A 22,983-nucleotide genomic window follows, 5' to 3' on the forward strand; every position below is an offset into this window, starting at 1 on the left:
TGGTCCAAATTTGTGTATCATTTGTATACATTGTCCAAAGTACATAAAAAATAAGATTATCAAGCTAATGTTTAAACAAGTTAATTTAGTTGTCACTTTATTAAATAAATGTCTTAAATTAATTTAAGGTAAAGTGATGCGACCAAGAATGATTAAAGGCATTCCATCTATCCTTCAGAGTTTCCAAAGTGGGAGATATTTTACCTTAACATGAATAGTATTCTTATATATTGCTTCTTTCTGCTCCTATACATATTTCTTATTAATATATCAGGGTAACCTCCTTTGAGAAGATTTATTATTTGCCACTTTTTGGCATTCCATGATGTTATAATGTCAGGACATCTTAATGTCAATTAAAAAAAAAAAGTCTTAGAAACAGTAAAACTTCTACACAGATAGCATTATGCAGATTGTCTCACATAATTCTTTTACTCATACATCTGAATACCCTACAGTTTTATATCTCCCACTGAAATGTTTATTACATACTATTAACTAACAGTTATATAATATTTTACAATGTGCTTTTACATAATGTTTAATTTGATGTTCATAGTAAGTCTATCAGCATGGCATTATTATTAGTATAATCACCATCTTAACGATGAATAAAATGAAACTAAGAGAGGTTAAGTTATTTTCCTTAGTGTTTTTATATCTTCTTTTTAGCTCCAAAGGCTCATGGGATTCCCTCAGTGGTCTCTAATGTGGAGTCAAGGGGCACACACACAAAAAATTCACTGGATGCGAGAAACAACGACCACTTCAATTTTTTAAAGTAAAAATAAGATGGAAGTTAAATTTGCTAATATTTAATATGTAGACTGGCTCTTGAGTGTTGAACAGTGTCTATGGCAGGTGATCATATACCCCACCCTGTGAGGTACAGGAGGTGTCCAGAGGCAAGTGTGCAAGCCCCATGCAGACAACTTCACAGAGCACCCTTTCCTGTTACTCACTCTCAGTGTTTCATATCATAAGCAGTTTGTATGCACTTAGTTACAAGGATGTATAGATTTTTTAATGGCTCCATTTTTAATGGCTACGTTATGTTTGCTTTAGCATTTTTAAAATTTTTAATGATGGTGAGCATTTTCATGTATGTTTATCATTGAATTTGTATTTCCTAATGAATTCAGTCTGTCCCCTATATCCCACATATGACTAGTAGTCTAGTATGAAAACCATAACCGATAGAGAAGCCTATTTTAGATTGTAGAATTTCTATGTTATCTTCTTTTAAAGTCAAATATACAAATATATTTTTTCCTTAGTCAGTCTGATGGCTTTTGTCAGTGTGATGCTTTATATTCTTATCTTTATGATCCATTCCTAACTAAACTAGTCCTCACAAATGTACAGATGACACAGAAAAGTTCCTGTACAGAAAATGCCAATTGAAACTAAGACTAGCAATGCTTAAGCAAATTCATAAGAAAATGGCAGAACTGTAGTTCTCTCATATAAAATATGAGACTCTTATTGGCAATATTATAAGATGAAATAATGATCTGAATGCAGTTGGCTTAATTTTTTAACTACCAAGAAGGCTTTAAAATATATTGATATCTATTGTCATTATTCATAATATCATGGAAGCTGTCTATTATCCCTTGAGATATTGGTTAAGGATTACCAAGGTATTTTAACAATAAGTTTCTGGAACATGAAGATGACTTCTTTTTCTTTTTTTTGGAGTCAGAGTCTCACTCTGTCACCCAGTCTAGAGTGCAGCGGCACGCTTATCACAGCTATTGCAGCTTTGACCTGCTGGGTTCAGGTGATCCTTTCACCTCAACCTTCCAAGTAACTGGAACTACAGGCACACGCCACCATGCCCAGCTAATTTTTTGATTTATTGTAGAGATGAGGTCTTGTCAAGTTGCCCAGGCTGGTCTTGAACCCGTGGGCTCAGGCAATCCTCTCACCTCGGCTTCCCAAAGTTCTGGGATTATAGGTGTGAGCCATCGTGCCCAGCAGATGACTTCTATAATGATTTCAGCAGTGTTTGAAATCATACTCAATCTAGTACTTTACAAAATTTTACTACAAATTAATGAAAATATTGACAGTCTTCTTTAACATTTCTTATTTAATTGCAAGAAGTATAAAGCAGTTGTCTGCTCTGAGACTGTTGGCTGAAATGACTTACTCAATATATTTGCAAACCAACAGGGTTTGAAAGTTCTTAAAAGTTCACTCTTAAAAGTACACTCTTAAAAGTTCTTGGCATGTAAAAAAATCTTTAATATCCGCCAATAATCAGTAAAGAATTGAGTTATATTAGACACATTTTTACTTATATCAAATTTCAAAAGATAAAATTTAGGTATGAGATAAGGAAAACAAAATGCATGTTTCCAAGTTACTCCCGAAAGAGCTGTAAAATTAAAGTTCACGTTTTTATTGCCAGATTGAACGAAGATTGGACAGTTACCAATATTAGCGATCATTGTTTCAGCTAGCAGTTTATCTTTTCCTTCCTTGTTTCTTTTTCTGTATTATTTTTAGCATGAATTCTTGACACCAGGTCATTTTATCCACAAACATTTTAATATATAACACTGAAAAGTGGGATAGGTTTACAACATGAATACACTACCATTATCAAATCAAATGTAACTGATATATTTTCTTCATATCATTTAATATGCAATCCATATTTAAATTTTCCTGATTGCATGGAAGTGTTTTTTGTTGTTGTTGTTTGTTTGTTTGAGTCGGAGTCTCACTCTGTCGCCCAGGCTGGAATACAGTGACACACTCGTGGTCACCTCAGCATCGACCTGCTGGGCTCAGGTGACCCTTCCACCTCAGCCTTCCAAGTAACTGGAAATACAGGCATGCACCACCACTACCGACTCTAACTTCTCTTGATTTATTGTGGAGACAAGGTCTCATCAAGTTGCCCAAGCTGATCTTGAACCCTGGGCTCAGACAATTCTCTAGCCTCAGCTTCCCAAAGTCTTGGGATTACAAGTGTGAGCAACTGCACCTGGCTGAAAGATTTTTTTTTTTTTTTCTGAGTTGGAGTCTCACTCTGTTGCCCAGACTGGAGTGCAGTGGCCGCTCCCGGCCACCTCAGCCTCAACCTGCTGGGCTCCGGCGATCCTTCCGCCTCAGCCTTCCAAGTAGCCGGAATTACAGGCATGCGTTACCACGCCCAGCTGATTTTTTTATTTATTGTAGAGAAGAGGTCTTGCTGCCCAGACAGGTCTCGAACCCGTGGGCTCAGGCAATCCACTCAATTCAGCCTCCCAAAGGCGCGGGATTACAGGCTGAGCCACCGAGACCGGCTGAGGATTTTTTTTTTAAATGGTTGGTTTATTTGAATTAGAATGCAAACAAGAAGCACACATGGCACACAGACAGGATGTACACAAGATTCACACATTATATTATGATGGGGAGTCCAAAAACTCTCGTAATTTATTTATAAAAAATTGTGTATTTATTCTTACATGTTTAAACTTCAGTTACTTTTAAAGTACTTTCAACTTGATGCAACACACCTATTGCACCTATTGAGACGCTTTTTCCACTGCTCAAATCAGTTTTTGAACTCATCCATTTTGGTGTTTTTTAGTGTTTCTGCCATTTTTAAAAAAAAATTTTAAAGGCATGAGGTACAATTCAGGGTTAGGTACATATGTGGTCATCGTTGGTTCCCACTTCACCTGGTTTGAGATCAGGTACCCTTATTGATGTTGTGTGTTCCTCCTCCCCTCATATTTTTTTCACCTCTTTCACATGGGCAAAACATTTCCTTTTGAGGACTTTTTTCATCCAGGGAAAAAATAAAATTCACTCAGGGCGAGATTGGGTGAATAGGGAGGGTAGGGCATACGGTTATGCCATTTTTGGTCAAAAACTGCAGAACACTCAGCATGGTGTGGGCAGGTACAGTTGCCATGGTGGAAGAACCAGTTAACTGTTAGCCACAACTTGGTATGTTTCTTTTGCAAATCGTTACACAACCTTTTCAAAATGTCCAGATAAAGACTTTGATTGGCCGTTTGATCTGGAGGAACAAATTCTGAGTGGACTATAAGGGGCCGGCCCTCTAAAAGATAATTCTGAGTTTTTTTGGAGTCTCCTCTCATATTTTAATCAAATCAGTCTCATCTCTCCTTTTTTTTTTTTTTAACTTGCATTGATTTATTAGAAAAACTGGTTGATATATCTTGAGTGTCTAACATTCTGCATTTGTCTCTGTTTTCTTGTGACATTGCTTCATCCTCAGTCACCTATATTTCTTTTATGTAACCTTTATTTTAGTTACATGGACATATTGTGTAACCTTGGGGATTAAGTCTCAGGTAGCCTGTTCCCCAGATAGCAAACATGTGCTCTGTAGGGAATTTCTAAACCCTAATCCCCTTTTCCCTTCCCCCTTTATTGGTGTCCCCAGTATTTATTATTTCCATCTATGTGACCATTTAACTCCCACCTATGATTGAGAATGTGTGGGATCACCTACATTTCTTAAACTTGAAGCTGGTTTGAAAGTTTAAATTAGGGGCAATCCCTTCAGGTCCCCTCCTGCTTTTGGGAACTTTTCTGTCCCTCAATAAATCCTGTTTTCTCAAAAAAAAAAAAAAAAAAGAAAAGAAAAGAAAAGAAATCTTTAATTAGATTAAAATTTAACTTTTCTTTGACAAGACTACTTGTGCTGTGTACTCCATGTCAATTCATACTTATTGGCACACAATATATAGTTGTCAAATTTTTAGTGATACTTCAGTTTGATCACTAATTTTTAGCAGTGGCAAATTGACTCGATGGTTCAAATTTCCTACCAGTTTTTCTTCTGATTTTTTTTTTCTCATTCTGTAATTTCTTTTTCTAAATAGGTTTTCTTTATTGACTAGAACTATGTTATGGTTGAATGTCTGTGTCCTCTCCAAAATTCATGTTGAAATGTAATCACCAACGCAACAGTAATAAGAGGTAGGGCCGCCAGGAGGTCTCATGAATGAGATTAATGACGTTATGAAAGATGTATGGGGGGTTTTACATTCTTTTTCTGTCCTTTTGCCCTTCTGCTATGTTAGGTCATAGCCAGAGGCACCATTCTGAAAGTAGAGAGCAGCCCTCACCAGATAGCCAATCTGCTAGCACCTTGATCTTGGACTTCTGGGCTTCCAGAACTGTGAGAAAATAAGTTTCTATTCTTTACAAATTACAGTCTCAGGTATTTTGTTACAGCAGCAGGTATGGACTCAGCAGACTATTTGAAATGTATTAGATAGGATTAGTATGATAATAGCTTATTTTTTTCTTTAATTATCATTTTTACAAGAAGGGGTCAGTATCCTAATTACCTCCAAAGGTTTCTGATGAGTTTTTGTTTATTTTAGGGTTTTGACACCTTTTCCTCTCTTTTTAAATACTGTTATGACTCATGCATTTTTATAAAATTATTTCAATGAATTGAGGTTATATTCTCGATTTATTGTAGAAATGAGGTCTCACCAAGTTGCCTAAGCTGGTCTCGAATCCATAGGCTCAGGCAATTCTCTCACCTTGGCTTCCCAAAGTGCTGGGATTATAGGTGTGAGCCACTGTGCTCGACTGAGGTTATTATTCTTTTTATGCTCAAATTATTCCATCTCTGGCCAAACTGGCTTTTATGTCCTCTTGATATAATTTCATCATAGTTTGATGGCTTCCATCTTTTGTTGCAAGATTTCTGAGGCTCATTTTTTTTTTTTTTGAGTTGGAGTCTCACTCTGTCGCCCAGACTGGAGTGCAGTGGCCGCTCCCGGCCACCGCAGCCTCGCCTGCTGGGCGCCAGCGATCCTTCCGCCTCAGCCTTCCAAGTGAGCTGGAACTACAGACGCGTGCTACCACGCCCGGCTGATTTTTGATTTATTGTAGAGATGAGGTCTCGCCAATTGCCCAGGTGGGTCTCAAACTCGCGGACTCAGGCAATCCACTCACCTCAGCCTCTCAAAGGAGAGGGATTACAGGCTGAGCCACTGAGCCCGGCTCTGAGGCTCATTTTATCCATTTCCTGACACAAGCCTGAACCTGCCCAATTTTCTAAGCAGCCCTAGTTCTTATTGGTAAATGATACTTAGAGATCATAACATTGTGCTAGGTTTAAGTATTGCTTTTAGACCTTTTGGGTAAACAGAACTAGAAAATGAATTACAAAATTTTAACTTATTATAGAAAAATTTAAACAAAAGACTAGAAAAGAAAGACTAGCATAATAAGTCTCTCATGTGATGCCATTCCATTTCAATAGAAATTGTTGTTTTGCTCATCTTATTTTATCTTGTTCTCACACTTTCTAGTAAAAGTTCCTAAAAATCTATGACAGAAAAATGGGCAAGGGATAGGAACTAGAACTTCATAAATGAAAAACCACAAATGATAAAATTTGGGCAGATACTTGAATTTTACAATATTTCATTTTCAAACTAAAAAGTATAAAGATTAAAAAATGATTGCCCCCTTGTTGAATATATAATGCTAAAGGGAATACAAATTAGTGCAAGCTTTCAGAACAGCAATTTAACAAATCACATAAGAAATCTTCAAAAAAGTATTCTTGCTTATGTAACGAATAGACTAGCAATGAGATGACTTAAATAATACCAAAATTTACTCTTTTTTATTTTTGTGTTTTTTTTTGTAAATTAAATTTTGTGATAGAGATGTGGGGTACAAGTAAGGGTTAATTACACAAGTAGGCAGCACGCAGTTGAAGTTTGGGCCTCCAAGTTTGGGCCCTACTCGTCCTGTATAAGACCAGGTACCCTTTGTGTTGTTACGTGTCACCTTCTTCCTCCCTCCTCCCTCCAGCTTCTTTCTTTCTGCTCCATCTCTTTACATCCACGTTAGCAGGGAGGCTCTGCCATATTATAAGACATTGTTGTCCTGTGCAAATGAAAACTGAGACACCACCACATTTGGGTTCTGGATGGCAGGAAGGGGAAAAAGAACATGGAGGAGCTGTGCCCAATATTGTAAGACCAGGCCTAGAAAGGCCATGCATCACTTCCATTCATATTCTATGGGTGGAAATGTAGTCACATGGGCACAGCTGTCTGCATGGAAGGCTGGGAAATGTAGGTGAATTGAACAGTCGTGTTTAGAAAGAAGGATAATTTGATGCATACACAATAGTCTCTGCCACATTCTTGACCCAGTAATTTTCCTTCTAAAGGATTTAAAATAAAAATTAGCGACATTACCACAGATTTACCTGCAAGCATCATTGCTTGGAATATAATTGCAAAAAATAAAATCAACATCAATGTCCGAAATAATGAATTATTTAAGTAGATTATTATGTATATTATGAAGGAAGACTCTGCAGCCCTTAGAATGGTAGTGTGCCAGTTGGGTGGGGGCATGTGCCTGCAGGCCAAGTTACTTGGGAGGCCAAGACAGGAAGATCTTTTGAGTCCAGGAGTTCGAGTCCAGACTGGGTAACACAGCCAGAACCTGCTTCTAAGATTTTTTTTTAAGTGATGTGAATATATAATGATTGCAAAAGAAGTCCAATATTATAGCAGGTATGTTTGGAGTACTCATCCAGCTTATAATTATTTTACATTTAAATTATTGTTTCTACTTAAGGGGTGGACTTGGTAACCACTTATTTCCTTATCAGGTGATACTGCTGTGGTAATAATAGCTGTTTGAATTAGGAATAATTCCAGTCAAATTTTCTCTTAATTATTTGAATTAAATGCCCAGAAAGTATAGTCATATTATACTGAGCATTGGAGTTGCAAGATAATGTAAATCTAAGCTGAATCTGTATCTCCATTATCTGTATATGAATCCTACTTTTAGTTTAAAATTCTTTGAATATTGTTGTTTCTTGCAGTCCAATGATCCTAAGAAAATTATATACCTTTACTTGAAAAAGAAAACAGCCAGGCTCGGTGGCTCAGCCTATAATCCCAGCGCTTTGGGAGGCCGAGGTGAGCGGATTGCTGAGCCCACGGGTTCGAGACCCACCTGGGCAACTTGGAAAGACATCGTCTCTACAATAAATCAAAAATTAGCTGGGTGTGGTAGCGCGTGCCTGCAGTTCCAGCTACTTGGAAGGATGAGGCGGAAGGATCGCTGGAGCCCAGCAGGTCGAGACTGCGGTGGCCGGAGTGTGCCACTGCACTCCAGTCTGGGTGACAGAGTGAGACTCCAATTCAAAAAAAAAAAAAAAGAAAGAAAGAAGCCAGGCTGGGTGGCTCAGCCTGTAATCCCGTGCCTTTGGGAGGCTGAGGTGAGTGGATTGCCTGAGCCCGCGGGTTTGAGACCCGCCTGGACAGCGAGATCTCATCTCTACAATAAATCAAAAAAAAATTAGCTGGGCATGGTAGAGCATGCGTGGTGTTTCCAGCTACTTGGAAGGCTGAGGCAGAAGGATTGCCGGAGCCCAGCTGGTCGAGGCTGCACTCCAGTCTGGGTGACAGAGTGAGACTCCAACTCAAAAAAAAAAAGAAAATACATGGATTATAATAGCATATGTACAGTATAACCCCATTTAAAAAAAATGTGTAGAAAATAGTACTGCTAATAACAATGAATATCTCTGTGTGGTAGGATTACAGTTAATGTTTATTTTCTTCATTCTATTTATGTCAATTGTCTGAACTTTCCACAACAAACATGTTTTAATTTTATTTTTATAAAAAATAAACAATTTGACATAAAATTCAAAAAGTTAGCTGTTGGTAACTTCAATATTCATTGACACATTAGTCTGTACCTGTTTCTGGGGGTCACTCCCATGAGAAGCCCAGGCAGAATTTATTAGGACAGAGCAGTTTAAAAATTACCACATGGGAAATTATAGGTTTCATATTTTATAGATTTATTGAAAACATTGATATACTGAATATTTATAAATTACATTTTTTCTTTTATAAGTTAGTGATGCTAAGGTATAAGGAGATTGGTGAGGAGGTGTGATAGGTACTAATATCAGAAATCAATGTACCATTGGTGCCTGAATTTGACCATAAATTCAGAGACCTTGGAGAGACCTCATCTCTAGGACATAGCCCTATTAGCCCACACAGGGCTAACTTTTGGATTTATTGTAGAGAGGAGGTCTCTCCAAGTTGCCCAGACTGGTCTAGAACCCCTTGGCTCAGGCCTCTGCCTCCCGAAGTGCTGGGATTGTAGGTGTGAGCCACCGTGACTGACAATAAATTTTAATCAGCACCAAAAATTTAGAATATATAAAAATATCAGCAACCTATGAATTCATCAACATAACTTACTTTTCACTTAAGTTAAACTGAGTTGAAATTCTACTAAGTTATACTATATTCTTGATAAAGGCTAAATTTATTTTTTATTTTATTTTTTTTTCTTTTTGAGTTAGAGTCTCACTCTGTCGCCCAGACTGGAGTGCAGTGGCCGCTCCCGGCCACAGCAGCCTCGACCTGCTGGGCTCCGGCGATCCTTCTGCCTCAGCCTTCCAAGTAGCTGGAATTACAGGCATGCGCTACCATGCCCGGCTGAGTTTTTGATTTATTGTAGACATGAAGTCTCTCTGCCCAGGCGGGTCTCGAACCCGCGGGCTCAGGCAATCCACTCACCTCAGCCTCCCAAAGGCGCGGGATTACAGGCTGAGCCACCAAGCCCGGCTGATAAAGGTTAAATTTAAAATAATTTATTTAGATGACTTTGTATACTGGGAAGTTGATAGTAGTTACATTTTATGTAACACTTGGTATAATAATTAACCAAAGCGAATTAGCTTAATATTATCTCCTGTGGTTTATTTATTCAAAAGTACATACCTATTATTCTTTAGTTATATAAAATTATATTATGTAAATTTGTATTAGTTTTTTGGTTTCTTGAATTAATAAAGCCCACTAATCCACATCTAAGTCTTCACAGACATTCTGAATCTTTAATTAAATATTAAAAACTGAGTATGTAGTTATTTGTGAAGTATAAAAGGTGACTCAGAGTGGAGGATAAGATATTAGCAAAAGTGTCCCAAATTATAACAGCATCAAGTTAAGGGAATTGTGGATGCTATAGTTTTATATAGTTTACAACTTTTATTGAAATGAATTTAATCATGTCTTTCACATTGCTGGAGTTTGTGTCTTGATTTAAGCTGGTTTGCTCATCCTTATTGGATTCTTACCTAGGAGTAGGAAGAGAGCATCTACATCCCATGTCTGATATCATCATTTTGGGAGCAGACCATCATAAATCTGCTCAGGTGGTAGAACACATGATGTTATATTTGTAAAATGTTATGGAATGTGGATATATGTAATTCTAAAATATCACCTAGAAAATGCGTCAACTGAAAATCTGCCGATACTAAATATGAAAAATAAAATCAATCCGGAAGCACATACTTTCTCTACTGCACATACTTTCTCTACTGCTTTCTTGTGCATCCTTATTTATCAAGCCTAACCAGTCCCTGACCCCTAAAGCACTACCAACAAGCTACCATCATCATTTCTTGGAGTTTTGCGTTCAATAGTTATATTACCTAGTGTTGTTGCCTGTGATAATCATTAGTCATCATTAAGGAACTAGATAGTAACTGCTCATTGCCTTGGAGCACTCTATTTGGAGTTGCCCAAGTGAGAAACCCTAAATTTATAAGTCAATATCCTCATTTCTAAGCCTCTACTCTTGTGACTTTAAATTGGAGCTCCTGTTTGACAGTACTGTGTGCCTCTATTTCTAGCCGTCACTTTTTAATACACATGGCTTTCCTCTCCCCATTCCCAGACAGGACTTTTTGATTGGATGTCAGACTCAATTACCCCACAGAAAAACTGCTTTTCTCTTCTAAGTGCTCCCTCAAGGTCACTAAGATAATTTTGTACCTTCTATTTTAAAATAAGTCTTGCCAAATTGTGCCTTTGTCAATTTATTGGTCATCAGTCACAGTCTGCCATTCTCTGTCCTGCTTTATGGAGCTGCAGTCGGACCCTGTAAACATTTCTCTATTGCCAGCTGGTTCAGTATTAGATGTTGTCAATAAAGAGCGCTGAAGGGCCACTGCAAGAGGAAGAGGCTGCTCCTGATGATCAAGTTTGCTGTTTCCTTCAACAAGGTTGCCAGTGGATCTGCTGACTGAAGCTCCCACGGCTCTCACCTCTGTGGCCTTCGATAACCAGCATCAGATTTCCCAAGCCCTCCACGAAGTTTCTGGCCACTGGTAAGCCACATCTTGTGAACTCCCTTCAGCATAGACCTTCTGGCACGTTTCTATGCTATTGAAAGACTGTATGTTCCTGTAGCACACACCCTCCCCAACAAGGCATGAATCTAGCACTGGTTTAAAGTGAGAGGGCAGGTTTCTTTTACAGTCTGAATTCCTTCATCGTTCACTCTTCCTTAGTCCCAGAAGAAGTAGCTGCTTTCTGCGTTTGTCATATTGGAGTTCCTTAGAGTTCTCTTTTATCCCTTTTATTATGATTAATGTGTTCCTTTATATTAAAATTTTCCCTTTCAAATTATTAACAGTTGTGTGGTCCTGAATACAACTTGAATTTGGTGTGTCTGTTAAGCTGTTTTCAAATGTTGTAGTAAGAGAGTGAAACTATGTGATTTTAGTAGATTTACACAAAATATATGAGATAAATTTATAACAAGAAAGTTCGAAGTGAGAGAATTATGCAATTAAATTATATTATTATGTAAATTGGAAAAAGACCACTATTATCCCACTTTAGCAGCGTAATATCCTGTTCAGCTCTGGTGGTCCTGTTCTGTAAGAGCAAATTTAAGATTCACTAAAACAGATAAACAAAATGTTACTTAATATAAGAAAAATTTTGAGGCTATAAAAATGTACTTGGTTAGAGAATAATGATTTGCTTGAAGACTTTCAGTTATGGATGACCCAACTTCTCTAAAATCATCTTCCCTTACTATTTCTTTTTGTCAATTTCAGTTTCCCTGTTTCTAACATTAAATTTAAAATTTCAACATTATCTCTGATTTATTTCAGCATTATTAAATATCTACTATTTGTGGGACACTGGCTAGGGAATGGAAGGGATGCAAAGACAATACATCATTTCTGCTCTCAAGGAGCTTGAAATGTAGATATAGAAAAACTGCTAAGTGAAAGTAACTCATACTTTTAGAAATAATGTAAGTGACTAATATGTTCAAAGATAACTTATCAACTTTTTAATAGCTCATTAGATTTGTAATTTTAAAGTAAATGTTGAGAGTATTATTCTTGTCATAATGTAAAGCCATATTATTTTACTTTAATTTCTGGAAAAATATTCATGAATTATTTACTATATTTAAACACAAAGTTTGTGACAGTTGAATAAAAAGTTAAGTTTATTAACTTCTTTAAGTCAAAGCTATCATTCAGATGAGCTTTGGAAAACACCAACTTTTGTCTGATTTGTTATTTTATTAATTATTAGTAGTTATTTGGGTATCTACAACAATCATTATACTTTAATACTTAAAATTAACAGTTATTCTTTCATGTCTTATGATAGCAGTATGAAGATTTTTCCTCACTACTCTCTGCAGAAGGAAAACTTGATAAACCTACTGATGCTGAAGAGCAAGGTGATAATTCCCAGACAACAAAAAGCAAGAAGTCCTACTGCTTTCTTCTTGAATGTTACTCCTCCTGTCACCATGGTACTGTGCTCTAGGGTAAGGCAGGTCTAGTTTTTATTTTTTATTTTAAGATGTGGGGTAAAATTCAGGGTTAGGTATACAAATGTCGATTATGCAGGTACCCTTGTTGATGAGGTGTGCTCTTCCCTCCCCTGGCAGTTTCCCACTACTGCCAACCCTTTTTTATAGTATTATGATAATTGTTCAAGGTCCACTTATAATTGAGAACATATGGGACTCTGTTCTTTGTTTCTGTTATAGATCACTGAGTATGAGAGACTCTGAATCCATCCAAGTTGCTGTGAAGTCCATATGTTTGTCTTTCTTTATGGGTGCATAATATTCCATTGTGTATATGTACCACATTTTTTATCCAGTTCAGTTTCAATGGGCAGCATGATTGGTTCCATGTTTTTGCTATTGTGAATGGAGCTGCAACAAACATATGTGTGCAGGTTTCTTTTTTGTAGAATGATTTGAGTTCCTCCGGGTATATTCCCAATAGGGGAATTGCTGGGTCATACGGAAAGTCAATTTCTAGTTCTTTCAGAAATCTCCACACTGTCTTCCAAAGAGGTTGCACTAGTTTGCATTCCCACCAACAGTGTAGAAGCATTCCTTTTTCTCTGCATCCTCACCAGCATCTGTTGTTGTTTGTTTTATTCATGATGGCCATTCTTACTGGGGTAAGGTGGTATCTCAGTGTGGTTTTGATTTGCACTTCTCTGATGATTAGTGAGGCTGAGCACTTTTTCATGTGTCTGTTGGTGGCTCATATATCTTTTTTTGAGAAGTGTCTATTCATGTCTTTTGCCCACTTTTTATGGGGGCTGTTTATTATTTTCCTTTTGGCACGTTTGAGTTCCTTGTAGATCCCAGATGTTAGGCCTTTGTCAGATATAGAGTTGGCAAATATCTTTTCCCATTCTGTGGGTTGTCTCCCTGCTCTCTTGATGGTTTCTTTTGCTTTGCAGAAGCTCATCAGTTTGATGAGGTCCCACTTATCTAGGTTATTTCTTATGGTATGGACACTTAGGGTTCTGATCAGGAATTGGTTGCCAGTTCCAATTTCCATAAGGCTGTCTCCTGTGTTTTTTAAGGTTCTTATAGTTTTAGGTTTTATGTTGAGGTCTTTGATCCATTTAGAATTAATTTTTGTGTATGGTAATAGGTAAGGGTCCTGTTTCAATCTTCTGCATGTGATCAGCTAGTTTTCCCAGCACCATTTACTGAATAGGTTCTCCTCTCTCCAGTGGTTGTTGAGGGAGGCTTTGTCAAAGATGAGTTGGTTGAGAAATTGAGATGTTGCTTCCAGAATCTCTATCCTGTTCCATTGGTCTATAGGCCTGTTCTTGTACCCAAACCATGCTGTTTTGATTACTATAGGCTTATAGTAAAGTTTGAAGTCTGGAAGTGTGATACCTCCTGCTTTGTTTCTTTTGCTAAGGATTGTTTTGGCTATTCGTGGTCATTTATGTTTCCATATGAATTTCTGTATTGTTATTTCCAGGTCTGAGAAGAATGATGTTGGTAATTTGATGGGTATTGCATTGAATCTGTAGATTGCCTTTGGTAGGATGGACATTTTAATGATGTTGATTCTTCCTATCCATGAGCATGGATTATTTTTCCATTTGTTTGTGTTTTCTTGGATTTCTTTGAGCAGTGTTTTGTAGTTCTCATTGTAAAGGTCTTTCACTTCTCTGGTTAGGAAGATGCTGAGGTATTTAAGTTTCTTTGTGGCTCTTGCGAATGGGATTGTGCTTTTTATTTGGGTCTCTGTCTGCTTGTTTTTGGTGTATAGGAATCCGCCTGTCTTTTGCACATTTATTTTGTACCCTAAGACTTTGCCAAAGCCCTTTATCAGTGCAAGCAGGTTTTTAACAGGTTTTTCAAGGTATAAGATCATATAATCAGCAAAGAGGGATAACTTGACTTCCTGTTTTCCTATTTGGATACCCCTGATTTCCTTCTCTTGTCCAATTATCCTAGCTAGGACTTCCAACACAATGTTGAACAGAGGTGTGAGAGTGGGCAGTCTTATCTTGTTCTAGTTTTCAGGGGAAATATTTCCAGTTTCTGTCCGTTTAGTAATATGTTAGTAGTGGGTTTATTGTAGATGGCACTTACTATTTTGAGGTGTGTTCCTTCTATACCTAGGTGTTTGAGAGTTTTTATCAAAAAAGGGATGCTGTATTTTACCAAAAGCTTTTTCTGCATCTTATGATATAATCATGTGGTTCTTGTTTTTACATCTGATGATGTATTTAATTACATTGATGGTCTTGGGAATGTTGAACCTGTCCTGTTTCCTGGGGATGAAACCTACTTGGTCATGATGGATGATTTTTGAGATGTGTTTTTGGATCCGACTTGCCAGAATCTTGTTGAGGATTTTTGCTTTTATGCTCATAAGGAATATTGGCCTGTAGTCCTCTTTTTTTGTTGGATCTTTACCTAGTTTGGGTAACAGTGTGATGTTAGATTTGTAAAATGATTTGGGGTGAATTCCATCTTTCTCAATTGCCTGGAATATCTTCAATAGGATTGGTATCAGCTCTTCCTTGTAAAATTTGCAGAATCTTGCTGGAAAGCCATCCAGTCCAGGGTTTTTTTTGTAGGTAGTTTTCGTATGACAGAGTCAATTTCCTGTGTTGTTATTGGTCTATTTAGTGTCTCAATGTCTTCTTGTTTCAATGTGAGGTTGTGTGATATCAGAAAGTCCTCCATTTCATTTAGGCTATCAAGGTTGTTTCCATGTAGGTGTACATAATAATCTCTGATAACCTTTTGTATTTTTTTGGGGTCAGTTGTGATTTGATATTTTGTTTTCTGATTGTATTTATTTGGGCTTTTTGTCTCTTTTTCTTGGTCATTCTGGCTAGTGGTCCATCAATTTTGTTAATTCTTTCAAAGAATCAGCTTTTGTTTTGTTGATATTTTCCATGATATTTTTGTCTTCTATGTTCTGTATTTGGGCTTTTATTTTAGTGATTTGGATTATTCTGCTAAAGTTGGGATTTTGGTAGTCTTCTCTTTCCATTTCCCTTAGGTGATTTGTTAGGGCCTTAACTTGTGATCTTTCCATTTTCTTAATGTGTGCTCATACAGATATACATTTCCCTCTTAGAACTGTTTTCATGACATCCCAGAGGTTGTAATAAGATGTTTCTTCACTTTCATTTGTTTCCAGGAATCTTTTAATTTCTGCTTTGATTTCAGTGGTGACCCAGTAGTTGTTTGGCATCATGCTGTTTAGTGTCCATGTCTTTATGGGCTTTGGGGAAAATTTATTGGTCTTGATATTTATTTTTATTCCACTATGGTCTGAGAAGGTGCATGTCAATATTTCAACCTTATGGAATTTATTTATGCTTGATTTATGGCCAAGGATGTGATTGACCTTGGAGCATGTTCCATGTGGTGATCAGTAGAATGTATATTCTGTGGTTGTTGGGTGGAATAATATGTAAGTATTTATTAAGTCCATTTGGTCGAGTGTCAAATTTAGGTTCTGGATCTCCTTGTTGATTTTTTACCTTGATGATCTATCTAGGGCTGTTAGTGGAGTACTCAAGTCCCCTACTATAGTAGTGTTAGGGTCAATATCTTTTTTTAGTTTACTTACAAGTTGCTTCATAAATGCTGGTACTCCTCTTTTGGGTGTGTATATGTTTAGGATGGATGTTTCTTATTGATGGATTGAAGCCTTTATCATTATGTAGTGTCCTGTTGTATCTTTTAAAATTTTTGCTACCTTAAAGATTGTTTTTTCTGATATTAAGATCATCACTCCTGCCTTCTTTTGTGATCCATTTGTCTGGAAACTTGTTTTCCATCCTTTAATTTTGAGTCTGTGTGCATCCCTTGTGGTGAGATGAGTTTCCTGGATGCAGCAAATAATTGAGTCATGGTCTCTTATCCATTTTGTAATTCTGTGTCTTTTCAGTGGTACATTTAATCCATTCACATTCAGGCTGATTATTGAAATGTGATTGTTTCTCCCTGTCATGAGGTTCTTATAAAGTTTTTTCTTTGCTTGTTTTCTTTTGATTTTGGGGTTGATGTATGTGTGTGTTTTCAAGTTTCTTGTTGTGCTGTATTCTCTGTTGATTCTGTGCTCTACTGTTCTCTTGTGAAGTGTGTGGTCATTCTTTTTTTTTCTTTCTTCTGTACTTAATACCTTTTTAAGTGTCTCCTATATAGCTGATCTGGAAGTTGCATAATCTCTTAGGGATTTGATGTCTGGGAAGGATTTTAATTCTCCATCACTGATGAAGCTGAGCTTGGCTGGGTAGGAAATCTTGGTTGAAATTGTTTGTATTTGAGGACTTTGAATATTAGACTCCAGTCCCTTCTTGCCTGTAGTGTTTCTGCTGATAGGTCTGCTGCTATTCTGATTGGTTTTCCCCATAGGTGGTCTGGCGTTTCTCTCTTGCTGCTTTTAGGATTTTTTTATTTCTGCCTCCTTTGTGTAGGTAAATTACTGTGTGTCTAGGTGTTGGTCTTCTCATTTGATGTCTTTTGGGGGTTCTCTGTATCTCTTGTGCTTGGCTGATCACATCCCTGGTGAGATGGGGAAAGTTTTTCTGGATTACCTCCTGGAATACTTGCTCCAAGTTGTTCTCCATTTCCCTTTCTTCTAGAATAACAGTCTGGTGTAGGTTCAGCCTCGTGATATAATTGCACATCTCTTGTAGGCTTTTTTCTTTCTTTCTGAGTCTTCTTTCTATGTTTTTTGCAGATCAGGTTAATTCTATATTCTAGTCTTCAAGTTCTGAGATTCTTTCTTCAACTAGATTAATTCTGCTTTCCTTGCTAGTCATCTTGTTATTTATTTCCTGGATAAAATTTCTTGATTGCCAAAATCTCTGTTACAAGTTCTTTTAGTGTTGCTCCTTGTCTTTCTTGAGTCTTATTCACTCTTTCCATTCATTCCCTAATCTCTGTCATATTTTGCAGCCAGTTGTTGGTGACTTCCATTGTTTGGTCTCCAAGGTCTGATTTTTCAGGAGTTTTCTCTTTGTTACACTTGAAATTGCCTGTGGTCTTCCTTTGGTTTTTCCTCATTTGTGACATATCTCTTGTTTTTCTTTTTAGTTCTATTATTCTGTGTCAGGGGGAGAGGTTTTCCCCTCTGATGTTTGCTCAGTCCTTTATTCTTTCTTTATCTGAGCTCTGGATTTGTTGTATTTTTAAATATGACTGTGGGTGGGAAGCTTTGCTGTCTCTTGTAGTTTTTGAAAGTCAAATAGATAGGGGATGGGACACTAGGATTCAGAAACTACTTGCAAACTATAATGTTCACTGATTGTGGTGTGAGTTCCTTGAGACCCACTCCCCACCACCCTCTGTATAATGGTGTGAAGCAGAAACCAATGCAAAAAACAATTGAACACATACACAGAGACATACACACATATACCCCCAAACAAACTGGAATAACAACAGAGTGAAACAAAATGAACAACAACAAAAAAACCAAGAGACCTGAACACACACACACGCATGCACAACACACACACACACACACACACACACACACCTGGAACAAAGTGAATGGCGAAGAAAAACAGGAAGACCAGGAAAAAAAAAAAGAAATTCAGATTGAACCCTCACACATATATTGACACACACCTTAAACTGTTAAAAAAAAAAAGAAAAAACCCAGAAGAACAAAATATCAAAAACAACAACAACAAAATTGAAAGATGAACACTCACTCATTCATTCACATACATGCATAAACAGAAAACAACAAATGAAAGAAGAAGAGAGAAACAGAGAAAGAAAAGAAAAAAAGAAAAAAGATTGGGGAATGCAGATCAAACCCTCACATACACATTCATGCACAAAGGAATAAATATTCAAAAAACAAAAATAACAAAAAAGCAGGCAAAAATTTTTAAAAATTAAAGACAAATTTAAAAAATTTAAAATTCTTTGGGAGGCTCTGTAATTGTTCCTCTAATCTGGACTCTCCTGCAGAACTTCCACCTCTTTCACTCTCTTCCCAGTGAAGGAGGTGGGGCAGTGGAGGTGGGTGGGGTTGTAGTCCTCTCTTCCCACTCTCTTATGGTCAGGGAGATCTCCTCTGGTGGGGAGGTACAGGATTGTCTCTTCCCCAGGTATGCATTCATGGGGTGTGCTCCAGCCAGGTCTATCCTGGAATGGAGTTTTCCTATTGCAGCTGATGTCCAGGCTCTGCCTGGGTTTGTCCCTCTCAGTCATGGCCCAGATGTGTGGGTCTGATGTTCAGAGGATTGCTGGGGAGGAGGGGGTCTGGGTCAACTCCAGACTCACCACTGATCTCTTTAGAGTTCTTCCTCGTCCTTTTCTGGCCATGCCCTTTGTCCCATGGCTGGATCAGGGTAGGAGGTAGGGCACCTGGGACTCAGTACCCCTGAGGTCCCTCTGAAGTTTGTGCTTTCAGGATATTCCCTTTGGGTCATGATCAACCCCTGAGTAGTTGACCTGCCTGTCACAGAGATCAGGTCTGTTGTTCCGTGGTGAGCAAGTCAGAGCACCTTCTTGCCCTGTCTTCAAGATGGTGGTGGGGTGCTTTTCTTGTCCTCTTTGGTAAGATTCTGTCTTTGGAATCTCTCTGCAGCCCCTGCTGCCAGTGCCTGGCCAGGTGCTGAAGTGGTGAGACAAAGCCTGAAGCCGGTAGTCTCTCCTGTTACAGTGGTAAGGCAGAGCCTGGGGTGGTAGTCTCTCCCCACTGCTTCTTCACAGGAAAACTTTTGTCCATTTTGAAACAAAAAATGGCACTCAGCTTCTGCGATTTGGGAAGAGCCAAAGATCAAGCAGAGAAGCTGCATCACCAGCTGTTGCAACAGGGCCCTGGCCACTTGGGCCACTTGCTCACAAGCCCTCAGTTGGTCAGTCTCTCCCAGCATTTTCTTCCCAGGAAGGGTTTTGTTGATTTAAAAATAAATGGCACTCAGCTTCTGCATCCCGGGAATTGCAAATGTCAAAGCTGAACAGCTGTGGCACCAGCCACTGTACCAGGAGATCCCTGGCCACCAGCTCCCTAACCCTCACTCAGTCAGCCACTCACATGCCCACTCATTCACCAGCACATACACAAAATTTTCCATACACTCACTCACTCACACCGGGACTCGCATGGTCTGACTGGCTATGCCACCATCTTCCTGACCCTCCCCCAGTTCTAGTTCTTAATAACAGGATAAATAACCTAGTTAGTATAAAATTAGATGGTTGCAGCTTTTCCTTTAATTAATTAAATTTGTTCCTATGTTCTATGGAAAAGCAGACTTTCTTTCTTTTGGGGAGGGATTGACTTCTTTTTTCTTTTTTTTTGAGTTGGAGTCTCACTCTGTCACCCAGACTGGAGTGCAGTGGCACACTCCCGACCATCGCAGCCTCAACCTGCTGGGCTCCGGCAATCCTTCTGCCTCAGCCTTCCAAGTAGCTGGAACTACAGGTGCGCACTACCACGCCTGGCTAATTTTTTGATTTATTGTAGAGATGAGGTTTCACCAAGTTGCCCAGGCGGATCTCGAACCCGCGGGCTCAGGCAATTCACTCGCCTCAGTCTCCCAAAGTGTGGGATTACAGGCTGAGTCACTGAGCCCAGCTGGGATTGATTTCTAATAATAAAGTACAATGGGGAGGAGGCAGAGGGAGCTAAGCCTAGCTGTCTGGGGTGCATGGCCGGAGTTGGCTGGCTACATAAACAGTTGCTGTGCTGCTTCTTGGTGGCTGCCTTGTTGGCCAGGCTCTTGGCCTTCTCTGTAGCTGCCAGAGCCGTCTCCTTCACCTTCTCCTTGGCTTCCTTGGCTGTCTCAACAAACGTTTTGGAAGGGGCCTCACCTTGCAGCTTGGCCAAAATGCATTCATGGTCTTGGTCACATTGCTTTTGAACCATGTGAGGTCAAATTCCTGGACAGTTCTGGAGACACCAAACAAGCTGGAGGAGACCCAGGCTTCCTGCCACTGTTGTCAGAATTCACATGCCAAGCACATCGTTCCTCCACCACCATCAGCAGGACGTGGTGGATATTCCAGGTGAAGGGGGTCATGGATTGATTCTGTGGGTCCACAATAAAGTCCTCCAGGATGTATACCGAGTGAGCAACAATGGCAGGAAACAGCCACTTAGCCCAACAGAGCATCCTGTTGGTCTTGGTCAGAAGTCACCGGGGACAGGAGCTTCTGGTTGGGGATCACCTCCTGGCATACTATGTCTTCTGTCAAGACATGTTTGCTATAGGGATTCAGTTCCACAGCCAGAAGTCGGCGAACACTTGGTCCCAGGAACTCCAGAACACGCTCTGGCCCAGGAAATACTTCACTATAGTCCCAGCCTGCTGGGGTGGGCTCAGCGCCCATGCAGCATCAAAAGCACAGAGCCTGGAGGGCTTGCAGGGGTCGGGCTGGGGCTTAGCTCATGCCCACTGCCAGGCTTGCAGCTCATTTTCCACTGCACGCAAGTGGCAGCCGCTGCCATGAGTCGATTGCCTGCTGAAAGCCTTTCTTTAAGACTCAACAGCACTATTCACAATAGCAAAAACATGGAAGCAACCATGCTGCCCATCGAAAAAGGACTGGATAAAAAAATGTGGTAAATATATCTGATGGAATAGTACGCAGTCATAAATAAAGAAGGACAAAATTATGAACTTGGTAGCAACTTGGGTGGACTTAGAATCTATAATGCTCAGTGATCTATCACAGAAACAAAGAATTGAGTATCACATATTCTCACTCATCAGCAGACCTTGAATGATTATCATGATACTATAAGAAAAGGATTGACAGTAGTGAGAAACTGTGCAGGTGTGGGAGGCACCTCATCAACAAGGGTACCTGTATAATGACCATTTGTATACCTAACTCTGTATTGTACTCCACATCTTTAAAATAAAAAAAATTGATAATTAAAATAATTTCCAAATATTGATTAAGGAAGGAAGGAAAGAAAGAAAGAGAGAGACAGGAAAAAAGAAAAAAGAAAAAGACTCATCCTTATCTCTTTCCAATTTGATCTCTTCTCTCTGGCTTCTTGACTCAGTCCTCTTGTCTTATGTCCTTACCCCTCCCTGAGGAGTCTCCAGTTCTTTCCAAGTGACAGAGAATCCCAAGGGAGTGCAGGCCCAGAGTCTCTCATGTCTCTATCCGTTCTTTCATTGCAGATTATAGTTTGCAAGATCTTTATTTCTTCCTGGGTGTACCCTGGTCTGAAGAGGGCTAGGAGGATGCTTGTGTTCTCCCGAGCAGCAGTTGAGTTAGTGGGTACTTTGACTTTGCTTCAAGATCTTTACCAACAATGACTGAGGCTGGTTTTTTTTTTTTCCCTGAATGTACCTAAGTGCAAACATACTTTATCTATATTAGCTTTGTTCTAAAAACCACTCTATTCTCAACATGAAGAATTTAGATTTTTCCTATTGATATGACTTCAATACTGAGCTTTAATGAAAAAGTAGTGTGTGCTATTATCATTGTGCAAAGGGAACAAGTCCCTAGAAGGCAGAGATGATGTATTATTTATGTAGGTATTTAATAAAACTGGATTGAATCGGAAACAAAACCAATGTTTTAAGTCTGGGTGACTGGCAGGAGAATGCAATATTTCTCCTGATAATGAGGAATTAATTCAGTCCATCTTGCCCCCAAAACGTTAACTTCATACACTGTATTCCCCAAGATAGAAACCTGGGAATCAAAGCTCTCTCTTGTCAAATCAAATTCACATCAAATCTGCCATCATGTCCAGTTAATCCTACCTCATAGCTATCTCTTGACTCTGTTATCTCTTTTCCAAACCTTTTCTTTCTTTTTTTTTTTTTTTGAGTTGGAGTTTCTCCCTGTCACCCAGACTGGAGTGCAGTGTCATGCTCACAACCACCACAGGCTGGATCTGCTGGGCTCGGGTGATCACTCCACCTCAGTCTTCCAAGTAACTGGAACTATAGGTGCATGCCACAATGCCTAGCTAATTTTTTGATTTATTGTAGAGATGAGGTCTCATCAAGTTGCCCAGGCTGGTCTCTAACCCCTGGGCTCAGGCAGTCCTCTCACCTTGGCTTCCCAAAGTGCTGGGATTACAGGCGTGAGCCACTGTGCCTGGTTTCCAAATCTTTTCTTACACTATAGGGTCTATGGGGTGAATTCTAAGCTTTGTAGCATTGCATACAAGGCGCTTGATAATCTGACCCTTACCTACTTTGTGGCCTCATTTTTAGCTACTCTTAATTTGTGGTCATGAAAATGCAGCACTCAGGTTTTCTACTGCAGGAAATATAACTGACTAAAAGTTCCAGATATTGCCTCTCTAGTTCTGCTCTTGTGTTCACATCAAGGCCATGGTCCCCATAGGCTTTTCTCAGCTGAAGTCAGAGTAAA

The 22,983-nt window shown here is 38.9% G+C and overlaps 1 pseudogene; it reads right to left on the minus strand.

Moving 5' to 3' along the window:
- Positions 1-20,988, minus strand: part of LOC103267907 — a 47,402-nt pseudogene extending 26,414 nt beyond the window's left edge.
- Positions 20,989-22,983: the final 1,995 nt, after the last annotated feature.

Source organism: Carlito syrichta, unplaced genomic scaffold, assembly GCF_000164805.1.
Source record: "Carlito syrichta isolate Samal-C Ts95f unplaced genomic scaffold, Tarsius_syrichta-2.0.1 Scaffold308491, whole genome shotgun sequence".
In the NCBI taxonomy this organism is placed as follows: Eukaryota; Metazoa; Chordata; class Mammalia; order Primates; family Tarsiidae; genus Carlito; species Carlito syrichta.